Source organism: Capsicum annuum, chromosome 6, assembly GCF_002878395.1.
Source record: "Capsicum annuum cultivar UCD-10X-F1 chromosome 6, UCD10Xv1.1, whole genome shotgun sequence".
Classification (NCBI taxonomy): Eukaryota; Viridiplantae; Streptophyta; class Magnoliopsida; order Solanales; family Solanaceae; genus Capsicum; species Capsicum annuum.
This window is the reverse complement of record NC_061116.1, coordinates 197,202,176-197,209,875: the sequence shown is the minus strand read 5'-3', so window position 1 is coordinate 197,209,875 and position 7,700 is coordinate 197,202,176.

Here is a 7,700-nt window from a genome sequence, read left to right as displayed (position 1 = left end):
CCCATGGAAGCCAATAATTATAAAGGTGGTTATGGAGATCTTTCCAACACTTCAACCCGCTGAAGGAATTGATGGAGTAGTAGTCAATGACATGCACTTTAGGCCAATTGTTCCTAATTTGGTTCTAGAAGGAAATGGTGTTGGGAAATTGGAAGAATATGTGGTTGACATTTTTGTAACATCTCGGACTTCTAAGCTAAGATAGGAACTTATACATGTGTAGCAACCTGAACTCGATGAAACTTCCTGTAATGACTTGATTTATGAGAATTTTCTTTTTTATATGATTTGGCCATTTTGCCCTTTTCCTTTGTTGCTACAATGTTGATTTTGGAGTGTGGGGATGGTTGGCACAGTTTTCAATGCCTTCAGGAAGGTTTTGGGAGACTTTGAGGTTTTAAAAGTCCTATAGTTGACTTCGGTCAATATTTGATGTTTTGAGTGTCGGATGGAGATTTGGATAGTTTCAGTAGATATGGAATGTTGAATTTGAATTAGTAGCAGGGTTGGTTCAGGTTCAAAACCTTTAGTTTGCATTTCGATCCTTCGTTCGAGAGCTAGTGAAATTTGCCTAAAAGGGGGCCCTGAAGCTAATTTGTTGAAAACGATCCTTTTTTGAAAATAGGATGTTGTCATTGAGTTCAGAACGTTGCAAAAAAGCCTGATAGTATATATAGTTTGTTTGAGTGGGGTCCCGAAAGAATCTCGAGGGTCCGTTCGAAGGAATTTCTTCACTTGGAAAATCTGCTGGTGCAACATTTTCTGGTGCATTAGGCCCTTCATTGTGATCACATGGCCACGTGTTGTGATAACGGGCCTCGATGACAGCATGTATCGTGATCGTGTGGTGCTGGTGTCGCGAGCGCGATGGTTTAATTGAGGGACCGGGCTGGGTTGACTCATTGCCATCACGAGGCCCAGCTATGCAACCGCGATGACCACTCCGATTGTTGATCAATGTTTAACTTTGCTATCATGAGTTAGGGGTCCGAGATAGCGCGTCGTTGTTCACAGAATTGTATAAATATTTCTTTTTTGCGAATTCCACTATTTTTAGAACTTAAAGCTTCAGATTTTGGCGATTTTCAGGGTTTCCTTCCCTATTTGAGCTTGGGTAAGCTCCAAACTCTTGTTTTCATTAATTCCTATTGTTTATGTCTTTAAAAACACTCTTTACTCTTGATTTCAAAATGGGCTTTTGAGGATTTTGCTAGTAAAGCTTGATATTGATTTTTCTTCAATCTGGACCTCGTTTTAAACTCATTTTTGCATGAATTTTAAATTGTAGACTCCTATAACCTTGAGGAATGATTTTCTAAAATAAAATTTTGGTTTTACCCCTCTAGTTTTTGAGTCCATTTTAGACTCGTCTTAAATATGGTCAATATGGGTACCGTTAGCTTCCTTTTTAGCATATAGATGCTATATTTGTATGTTCTAGTTGATTCTAAGACCGTTCAAAAGAGGCAAGATCCATATTGAAGGACTTTAGGCTTGAATTTTGACATTACCCGGTAGGTTATATTTTACACTTCCTCACATTGGGTTGTGTAGTTAATAAAGACGTAAATCAAGCTATGGGTTCGATAAAATAGCTATGAAATTTTATTTTAAGATTATTATTAATGTTGTGTGCCCGTGTGAGGGCTTATAGTCATGTTGTTGTTGACTTAAAACATCTTGTATTGTGTGTTGTCGTGCGGGGTTTCATTTGACATCATTGACCTTGTTTGTGCATTTAAATGCCTTTATCATGATAAAATGCCCAAGTTTGTGGGTTCTTATGATATTAATGATGTCTTACATGCATATTTATTTCCAATAATACCAAATTAGAACTGATATCATGAATTATTAACATATTGAGTTGATTTGTGATCTTACTTATATGCGTATTGAATGAATTAGTGATTCATACTGATTTGATGTGAGAATATTATCCTTATTTTATACATACGCATTCGTGAGATATCAGTATCACTGAGAAACACTGATTTTTTTTAAAAAAGAGATACTTTTAAAAATGCCTAGATCGAGGGATGTGTCGGTCGGGTAGATTGGAATATGAGATTGAGATTGGTGGAAATTCTGTGATACTATACAGGTTGTAAAACCCCTATAGGTACTATTTTCGAAGCATTGAGGCTCGCTAAGTGTATACAGAAAGTCATGCGATGACTTTTAAAACATTCATTGCATTTTCCCTAGCATATGCATTTTACATGTTGCCTATATGTGTTAGTTGATGTGTAATAAGATTTTGTACTTTTGTATATTCTTGTTTCCTTTGATTTTATATATACTACGAATGTTAGTTGAGATGGTGAGAGATACCATTTGGAAACTTTTCTAGCTGCAGGTGACGTGCTCATAGTATTTCCTTACTTATATTATTTTATGATTTGCTCAGTCAGCCTATGATTACTACTGGTTACAAGTGAATCGAACACACTCTTGTTGTTCCCTTTCGGTGAAGACCTTAGTATGAGTACGACACACGGAGGTTGATTTTATGCGTTTTAGTGATTTATGAGGTACTGGTCCACTCTAGATCTTTAGAGTTGACTTCAGACGTCTTCTTATATACATCTATGTCTTTACTTGTGTTTGGAAACAAAGAGTTGTACATTTTGATATTTTAGTTGTATTTACTAGATGCTATACACATATGACACCAGATTTTGGGGATGATATGTATTTTGTTCATACTTCTGCTAAATTTTGCATATATGTGACCTGACTTCATTTTAGAAGTCTCATCTTGTTGTGTTTATTATTATTATTTTCAATTTTCTTTCCTTTTTAGATGTTTGAATTATCTACCAAGGTTGGATCGAGGCAGATGCCATTATGACCTTAACCTTTGAGTCATGACAAATTGGTATCAGGGCGTCAGGTACATCGGTCTCATAAGTGTAAGAGCAAGATCTCGCGAATCGATACTAATGTGTGAGCAGATGTTAACACATTTGAGGCTTTTAACTTGGAATAATTACAAAGTCTTAAGCAAATTTTGTTAGTTTTGATTATTTTTATTGTGTTAATGCAGATGTGAGTGATAGGGGAGGAAACAAAAGGAAAGAAGAACAAATCAGTTAGAATCTGGTGCAAATAAGCTGAAGTAAAGCCGACGACATTTCTGAAGCGCCGTCAGATATGTGAAAGGCTGTCAAAGTTACCGTCAAGCATAGACAAAATTTGAAGAATTGAAATGATGTGTGACGAACTTTTTGAAGCGTCGTCATAACTGTGATAAGGCATCAAAATTGCCGTTAACTCGAAGCAGAACATAATGATTTCCAATGAAGACGTGACGACATTGTTCACGCGCCGTCACTTAATTGACACGCCGTCAGATTTGCTGTCAGAAGACTCAGAAGATAAAAATTCACTGGAATCTTTGACGATCTCTTGCACACGTTGTCAGACATCTGACATGCCGTCAAGATCACCGTCGACTATTCCGAAGAGAAAACTGAAATCTTAATTTTTGTTTTCTTATTTAGAATTAACTATTTAAAGACTTGTTTTAGTTTTTTTAAAGGATCTTTTTTGTATTTTTATGATGAAGAAGCTATCAGACAATTAACTCGGAGGGTGGGACGTAAAATTGCTTCATCTTTTTCATCAGATATTTTTCTTGTTTTCTTTCAAACACTTATCAATTATTGTGGGTTTTTATATTGTGATTGAATTGAATAAATACTTGTTGGGTTTCATCCATTAGTAAATCTATCCATATTTTCATGAATCCAACTTATTACTTCGTTCATCAAATCATGAGCGGTTAATTCCATTAGTCCGAGTTATGGGATCCATGGATTAGGGTTTGATATGATGCTAGGTATTTAAAGGATTCAAAGAGTAGTAGGACATCTTGAAATTCTGTTGCTTTAACTTGAATCTATTGGTTGCAAACAATATGTTATGCCTTAGGCTTATTTGCTTTTAACAGAGAAATAAACTAGAGAACGTGAATTATCAACAGAGACTCGAAAGCCACCAACCTTCTGTTTAATGATTGATACCATAACTGGATTAATCTACCTGAGATAAAATCCTATTGGAAATAGATAAGTTATCTAAGTTCGAGAGAATTAGATAATAAATTGTCTGGTGAGGTCGAGAGATAAGTCAGATAGTATCGTCGTCAGGAATATTCTCCTGTTTCTACTTACTTCAAGAGTCTTAAGCATTACCTAGTATCTGTCAATTCCCCAAACCCATGGTGAACATAACTCTGGTCTCCCATTTATCTTGTTTACAAACACTAAAATATTGAAAGTGACAATAGTCTCTCTGTGAAACTTAAACCCCCATTTTCGGAAACAGTAAACTACCAGTAAAGTATTTTATAAATAAATCAAAGTTCACACCCTATTCCCTGTGGGATTCGACCCCAATCTATTTGGGTTTTATATTGACAACGATTGCTTACACCTATTCAAGAGTGTAGTTTGGGCGTTATCAAAAATGGCGTCGTTGTCGGGGAATACGGTTGTAGACTAAAAGTTTGTGCACGAAAATTTACTGATAGTTAAGTTTTCTTGATTTACGTTTATTTGTTGTTTTTGTTTATTTTAGGTGCTGTGTTGTTTATGCCAAAAATAAGAAGTTCTGGAGAACCGCTATTACCATTCAGCCCGGAACCTCAGCTGATAGGGAGAATGGCTGAACAACAGAAAGTAGAGAGACTAGCTGCTTTGGCCAGGGCTTAGGTGAATGTGCAGAATTTAGGTCAACAAGCACATCACTAGAACCCTGATGATGAAGACTTGGGTAATGAGGAATTGCTGAATCCTCAAAACCCAAGGAGAGCCGAGCAAGTTGCTGCACTAGTGCAATGAAATGTCAATAGAAATCGTCCAGTCCGAGGAAGATATGGTCAACAACCTATTCAATATGAGGTTGATAAAGATGATAATGGAATGGATGGAGCTGGTGCAACGGGTGCTATCATTCCTCTACCGTTGGCACCAGGTGTAAAATTCAGCATAATAAGTACCATGATCCAACTCCTAAATCTGAAGGGGTTATTTGGAGGCTTGCCTGGTGATGATCCAAACATGAATTTGGTGAACTTCATCACCACTTGCAAATCCTTTGACAATTCGGGAGTGAGCCAGAATGCGATCAAGTTGAGATTGTTTCTGTTGTCTCTGTCTGGAGAGGCAACAATGTGGTTGAATGAACTAGAGCCTGATTATATAACCAACTGGAGACAGTTGAAAGATGCGTTCCTAGAATGGTTCTTTCCACCCTCCAGAAGGGTATAGTTGAGGGATGAAATTAGTAACTTCAGACAGCTCCCGACTGAAGCATTACACGAAACCTGGGAAAGATTTAAGAAGAAACTTGCACAATATTCGAACCACAACATGACAGAATTGCACTTGATGGAGGCTTTGTACTGAGCTTTCAACTCTGTGACAAAGCTAATTGTTGACAACGCTGCAGGTGGTTCGTTCATTGACCTCTCTTTCCTAGATGCTTCTGACATGCTGAATAGAATGACCAAACAGAGTCGCACTTGGCACACTAGGGATTCTATAGTGGCTAGCCCGACTGTTGCTGGTGGTATAACTGCAGAGCAGCATAGAAGCGATGAGGAGGGAGATCAGGACATAGCCCATTTGAAGACGCAGATGGAGTTGCTATCCAAGCACTTGCTATTCGGTAAGACTGAAATGGTTAAAGCGGTGGAATCTCAGGGTACTGTTTCTGCAGGTGCTGATGCGGAGGCAAACTATGTGAGTAATCAAGGGGGTTTCCGAGGCAATAGACAAGGGAACCAAGGTCAGACTTTCTATGACAAGCCTGATTATAAAGAAGGGAGCAAGGACACTGGAGAAACAATAATGACAGGAGTGGTTTGTATGTTCCTCCTGGAAGTCGGGATACTGCAACAACTAGTTCTAGCAAGATGTCCATAGAGGACATGATGAAAAAACTGTTAAAGGGAGTTGAAGCTACCAACTCGGGGGTAACTACTATGAAGAGTGAGTTTTCTACCCTCAGTCAGTTGGTTAGCTCACACTCTGCTTCTATTAAGCAGTTAGAGCAACAGATGAGCCAACTTTCTGCTACACTGAACCAGAGAAAATCTGGTACTTTACCTAGTGATACGATTCAAAACTCGTGGACTGATGGCTCTTGCATGGCGATTACCACTCGAAGTGATAAGATGTTATGTGGCCCTTCTGTGGGCAAATCTGTGGGGAATGGGTAAGTGTTGATGAATCAAAAGAAAGAAATCCAGTAAAGTCTGAGAAGCTGGATGGTTTTGTTGATATTTCAGAGAAAGAAGATGAAAAAGAAGGGGAAGTGGTATTGAAAGAAATACCAAGAGCACCACCTCCCTTTCCTTAGAGATTGAGGAAAAAAGCAAATAACAAAAAATTTAGCAAATTCATGGCAATGAAACAACTGACAGTGAATGTGCCATTGATGGAGGCACTTGAGCAAATGCCAAACTATGCTAGATTTATGAAGGAATTGTTAGCAAAAAGCACAAGGTAAGCTATGATCCGGTGACAACATCCACCACTGTAGTGCTATTTCTTCACAATCCTTAGCGCAGAAAAAGCCTGACCCTGGAGCATTTACTATACCATGCATAGTTGGGTCCATGAAGTTTACCAGAACTTTATGTGACTTAGGAGCAAGTATTAATATGATCCCACTTGATATCTACAAGAAACTTAGGTTGGGGGAACCTACCCCTACAACGATGCATCTTGTGATGTCAGACAAATCGGTGAAACGACCAGTTGGTATATTGCATGATGTGCCGGTGAAGGTGGATGACTTTATTCTGCCTACAGATTTTGTGATATTGGATTGTGATGTTGATTTTGAGGTACCCATCATTTTGGGTAGACCACTGTTAGCCACGAAAAGAGTACTTATTGATATGGAGCTCAATAAGCTAAGGTTCAGGTATGGAAAAAGGGAGGCCAGATTCAAAATGCATTCTCCTATGAAGCAAGTGAAGGAGATGGATATCTTCTCTATTGTAGATGTATTCCAGGAAAATGGTAATAAGGTATCGATACGGTATCTTGACGAAGTTTGAGTAGTCGAGATAACCAAGTCATGCCGCGATGTTAAATCAGACGCTGTTTGGGAGGCAACCCAAAGTTTAAATTTTGTTGCACTAGTGTTATTAATTTTTGTAGCTAAGAGTTGTACAAAAGAGATGAATTGGTTGCAGTCAGCTTGATAAGGTTGATGTTAATTTTGATGGGCTGTCACAAGTATGACAAGCTATGAGAAACGTCGTCAAGACAATCAAGTCAAAGCCTTATACTGTTAAGGCTGATGATAATTTTGAAGCACCGTACGATTTCTGACGGACCGCAAAAACTGTTGTCAAATGAGTTAGGCCCAGCTTAAAAATTTGAGCTAGCCCGGTCCAGCAGCAGCTGTTCACGGTCCCGCGTACTACAGATACTTTTTTTCTAGTTTTGGTTTTCTTTCCTTAGTGAATTATTTCTCTTATTTTTTCAAAGTTATTTCCATATAAGGCAAAATTTTAATACTTTCCTTGTAAGTTAAAGCTTGAGAGTTCAGTCAAGAAACCCTCCCTCTCTCTTATTATAGTCTTCTCTCACTCACAATTCTAAGTGCTCGAAGTACATCAGCTAAGAGTCGACATTCAGGTATGAGAAAAACTTCAACTTCATCTTTCTTTGGAGAAA